Source organism: Symphodus melops, assembly GCF_947650265.1.
Source record: "Symphodus melops genome assembly, chromosome: 17".
Lineage (NCBI taxonomy): Eukaryota > Metazoa > Chordata > Actinopteri > Labriformes > Labridae > Symphodus > Symphodus melops.
Window position 1 is genome coordinate 11,600,553 of NC_136707.1, and position 5,902 is coordinate 11,606,454.

Sequence of the window (5,902 nt, forward strand, 5' to 3'; positions counted from 1 at the left end):
TTTTACCTTCAGAAAGTAGACAACATGCACTAAATCTTTAAATTTTGAAACAGAAATGTATTCTTTGTCTTCCCTTACTCTTCAACAGTTTCCACCATAAAATGACAATAAATAATAATAATTAAAAAAAGGAAAAAAATGTATTTATAACCAATGTATAAACCAATGTATTAATATGAATAATCAGAATGATAGATTTCATATGAGCTTACTGTTCCCTTCCAAAGCAAAGCACCGCCACTATAACATTTGATAACAAGTTCTTTATAAAGAACAATTTACCTGACAAAGTAAGAACTCGGGAAGGCACAATATGGAAACTTTTTGAACTTTTTTTTTGTGCTCACAGAAACTACTAAAAAGAGGACTCCCTTCACAACATTCATATACTCCCTAAATAATGCTGGGTCATTTACATGACCCAAGTGCTGGGTCCTCATCTCCTGGGTCATTTCACTGGGTTGATTTAAGCCACGGTGGGAATATTGACCCAATATTAGGTCATTGAGATTGACTGAAGTGATCCAACGGCTGAGCTGAGCCCATCTAGAGGGGCGTGGTCAGACACAGTGCATTTGCATTTAAAGCTACAGACACAGAAACAGGCTGTTCTGATCAGGGCTGAAATAAGAGGGGTTTATAGGCACAATCAAATATTTGCGAGTGTTGCGGAAGGAAAAAGGTATTGCAATGTTAGTTTTTCCAATATGATACAGCTCTGGTATAGATGCTCTTCCTATGTCTGAGAAAATGTTGAAAATATCCAAATAATCGTATTCCAACTCAGCTTGGAAAAAGACTGAAAACAGACATAAAACAAGGTTCAGATGTTAGGGCTCCTTAGACATCTAACAATTTAAGTTTTTGAAGTTGAGCCTCTGAGATGGCTGTGTACTAATAATAACATAGAAGCATGATGTGGACTGAATTATGAGACCATGTTATATTTCTGATATATGCTATTTTGAACATTCATGGTCTTTGTTGTTTTTGCCTTTACAGGAATAGGCAAAGTGCTGTAAAAGTATGGCGCACCAAAAGTTGATTCATTTACAACTGAGATTGCTGTGACAGCAAAAAGAAAATTAGCAAGAGTCCAGAAACAATTTTTTATTATTATTATTATTGAAAGTGGGTGACTGCCGTTATTTATTTCCTGCACAAGTATAAAATTATATTTAGCAGAAAATTACATTTAATAATTGAAGTTCACAAACAATTTCAAATTGAAATGTTTCTTTGTGTTGACAGATTCATTCACTAAGGGAATAATTGAGAACATGTAATTGTTCACAGTGAGTGTGTATTTGTCCCATTACCTTACATTGGGAGAAATATGATTTCAGGTTTAATTCAGCAAAAACATTGCTACTTTTCATTATGGAGGCTTGTACTTATTATATCTTGTCCTCAAACATGCTGATCCTCCTTGAACAGATACCATCCATTACATTCTGTACTCACATACTTCTCGGTAAATCTTAATCACTTCTCCTATTTGTAAACGGCTATCATATGTATTATATTCAGATAATCTAATTTTCCCTGTGGCCTTGTCTCAGTGCCTGATTGTAGTTTAAAGAGGTTATTTGAAAAATGATCCAATCACCGCTCCAAAAGCCTCTGACCCCAGGGCAGAGGCGTTGACATTTCATGTGTGTCTGGAGCTGTATATCATGATGGTGTCCAAACAGACAGTGACTGCTCTGCTACAGGCCATTGTGTCCAGAGTTCCTCCCCTCAAGCAAAGACTTTGATTGTTTAACTCATTTATACAGCGGTACATCTGAATATAAAACTTGTACATGCTCATGTTTTAAGATAAACAAAAAAAGCTTTCATATAAAAGTTTTCTTCTGTTATTTTTTGGGCCATTTTCAGCCTACATTGCATAAGAAGCTTACAAGAATCAGGAAACGTTGAGAGGAGAGAGTGGGGGGTTGACATGAAGGGCCCAAATCGGATTGGAACCCACAGCGGCTGTGAAGAAGACAATATCCAGTCCCAGTGTACAGTAAATGCATTGCTGACAACCGTCTTTACCACATTGTATTAGGTGTTGGCTTATTTACCTAACAGCTAGCTTTCAAACAAAACCCTTTATGGATTATCAAAATTAAGATCATGCATAAAGACTGGTGCAGAAGCTATAACAAACGGACTGTAGCGAAATTGTTGCTTTTTTCAAATATACTGTTTTACTCTGAAACTGAGGACTATAGCCAATGTGCTCTTTGAATGCAGCTCTATCTTAGATATAAAGTTTGGCTTTGGCTGCTGCAGGATAAACCTCCCCAAATTCAAAAGTGAAGGACAGCTTCAGACTCTCTGAGAACATATTCCGAGCGCTCTAGCTTACTATCCATTCTGCTATAACGTTTGAAGTTTATGTCACAGCAGACAAACACAGAATGTCCATTCCTTACTGTTTGTTTTTTCCAAATATTTTGTGAGCCTTAAAGGAAAAAAGAACAGTGTTGTTCCATGGGTTCTGTTTTGGGGAAGGCTTGACTGGATCATGCATAAATAAAAGTGTTTATAATTCTGACAAGGGTACCTTTATCTTTTTTTTTTTTCATCAAGAAAAAAAAGAAAAGAAAGATCACTACACCCTCACATCTGGAGGGTGTTTTTCTCACTTCACTACACTTTATACTGCTCAGTCCAGTATTTTACCAGTAAACATTACCACAACAAAGATCTAATCACTTTACTTCACTGCTCAGCACATGGACACAAACAGCAGGGCTACTTTTAACCAAATACCTCTGGGCTCAAAGCCAGCCACTTTTCTCCTTCCAGTAGATGCCATCAAGGTTAAAAAAAAAATCCACATCACACAGACATTATGCTTCATTTAAACGATACAAACAGAGATGGCACTGTTTCAAAGACTGAGTCAACCTGTAAAAATGTCTTCCTGGCCTGCAGTGGCTGGTCCTGTGTCTTGTCTGAGATTAATTAACCTGCTGTATTAAATTACCCGTCTATTATAATAAACCATGTGATCCTTGTTGCTCTTAATATCACCATCATTACAGGTTAATTACAGTTAGTGTTTTTGGACATGGGATTTTTATGCTTGAGAATTTAAATCAAGAATGTGTTTAGTGAGTCTTAACAATTTAATTTAAGCAATTGGGTAACAAAAGCTTTTGAAACACTTTTTTTCCACAGATTTTTCACATTCTTTTGTTCAATGGAGAGACTTTGTGATTGTATTTTTTTTAAATTTATTTATTTATTTTTATTTTATTTTATTTTTCCCTGAAAGTCAATAAGCTAAAAGTAAGGCATTTATATCCCAACCTCTTTTAAATTCGTTCACGTCAACGTCAAGTGACGTGAACGAATTGCAAAGCTAAACTGTGAATATTACTCAACTAGAGAGTAAAAAACAAATGTGAATTTGTTATCATGTAAACGTGGCACAATGTGATGGGCTCTTGGTAATAGTTTTTTTTTCTGGAAAAAGCATGCCAAGAGTTCGGACACCACCATTCTTATATCTGTTCAAGCTCCTGCCATGCAGCTGGTCAGTTCACACGTCTTATTGGTATTTTCACATTTGTGAACAGCGCAATTTTAAGATGGTCTTGGGTTCAAACACGTTGAACCATGTTGTACTTGCCATGCCATTCTCATCACTGTCACACACATTTTCCACTGAATCCACTCCCTTGTTACATTCCAGTCCCATTGATAAGCAGGTTTGCAGTAATCACTTACACTTTCTCTGACAACCAGCCAGACAAATAATTAAACTCTGTTCAACAAGTGCAATAAGTCAGCTTAGTAAAAGGAAAATAAACAACAACAAAAAAAAACCACACATGATCTCGTTCCTTTTACAGAAACCGGTCTGCTTGCCTTTTTATCACATGACACCAAATGAAATGAAATCAAGAAGTGCATGCTCTGACAGGAAATAGATCTTAACAGTCATTTTACCCTTTGGGTTTTGTATGCATAGTTGGGTGGATTTTTTAGCATTTATATGGAATCAGTAGCTGTTTACTGTCTTCGTGTTTTGCCAAGCTATAGGTTATCCATGTCCTTGCTCAAACTTTATATGATCCAATACTTCCAATCTAACTCAAATCAAGAAAGTACATGCATTTACCAAACTAATGCTTTAAAATATTCCTTAAAGCATTATTTTCAAAGGCTGTTTTCCTAAACAAACAAAAAAATAGTTTTACATTAAAAAGCTGGACAGATTCCAGCTGCAACTTTAATTATTTAATGCTATAGGGACAACAAAGACAGCACACCTCTCGCGCTTTCAGTCCTGATTCTGCTTTATCATGCACAAAATGTTCCTGCATTCATTCAAGCACTTAGGGAAGACAGAAGATGAGAAAGGAAACGCTCAAGCTTATTTCCTCCTCAATCCCTTATTTAACTGTGACTTTGATATGTATCTGATTGGAATCTCATCTGCTATGATTGGCAGCTGACGTATAATAAATCTGTGAGGCTCTTTAAGAGATTTGACTAATTCCGTCTTGACACAATTTTCAATCAACACAAATACAATTCAAGTATTTCTTTGTGCCTTTTCACACTCTAACATCTAATTTTCCTTTCTGTTAAACCAAAATGCTTTTTTTTTTTAAAAACTGAGGTTCAAATTAAATCATTTATTGTTTAATAAATAAGTATAGGATTAAACCTTAATCTAATTTTGATTATGTTGCTTTGAGTATAGACCCACAACACAATTTTTTAAATCCACCATCTTTGTCACTAGCTTATAATAAATTGTCATCCCTGTGTATATCTTAACCTTGGACAGTCGGCCATTTGAACTCTTTGTGTCACACACAGGTTTCTTGCACAGAATATAGACAACAAAACAAAGGATTTATATAAATTGTAGTTTCAGTGAGAGAAAATTCTTCGTTTGTGTGTGTATGTGTGTGTGTAGGTGTGTGTATTTGTGTGTGGTGGAACCAGACAGACAACCTTGACTCAACATATCACTGTTCTGAGTGACTCAGAACTGAGAAGAACAAAGAGGTCAGACATGACTAAGAACAACCCACACCAGAATAAAAACAACTTATTTAAAGGGTGTAATGACCTCCATCAACTTTTTTAGTATAATGACAAGTGTTGCATTCAAAGAAGATTCGCCTGTTGTCTCTGAGTCAAAGTGTCCCATAAATGCAGGTGTCTACCTCCAGGTGTGCCCATTTCCTTCCACAATGCATTCCACATTCTATTGGCGACTTCAGTGGCATCTGTGTGGTATACTAAGTCATATTCAGATATGATTGGTGAGATCTAGTTTCACAACTTACACTACTGGGGGAAAAAAAATCTGAGACAAGGCCACATCTCTCCATTCTATCCGATTACTCCTTTCTCCACCTGAAGTGAATAACAAAATTACACAAGAGACGGACTACAATATGCTTGGTGTAATTAATCAAAGAAACCACAATATGCATGCATGCTTTTGTCAGTTTTAGGCTTACCTAACACTATGCAATAGGATTTAACAATGAAGGTAGTTTTGCCTCTTAATGTGATAGTTTATTTCTGCCAGTGTGAGCAATACTAAGATCAAAATGTAGCCTTTCAAATAGAAATATCCCAAAATTAAGGCATTAGCTATTCAATTACAAAGAAACATGTAATCTTTTTAGAAAAATAGTCAATGTCAGAGATGAAATGCATGACTTTTTAATCTCACAATTCTGACCTTTTTCTTTACAATATGAGCTTTGGTTTCACAGTACACTTATATCATAAATGTGGTTTTCCATCCAAAAGGCCTATTGGTCTTACCAGTAACTTTGAATGACATTAAACTCGTTACTTATAATTAAAGTGTTGTTATTGACCTTAATATCAGTTCTGTTGTGCCTTTGTTCCTCGTGGGTGTAGCCTCTGC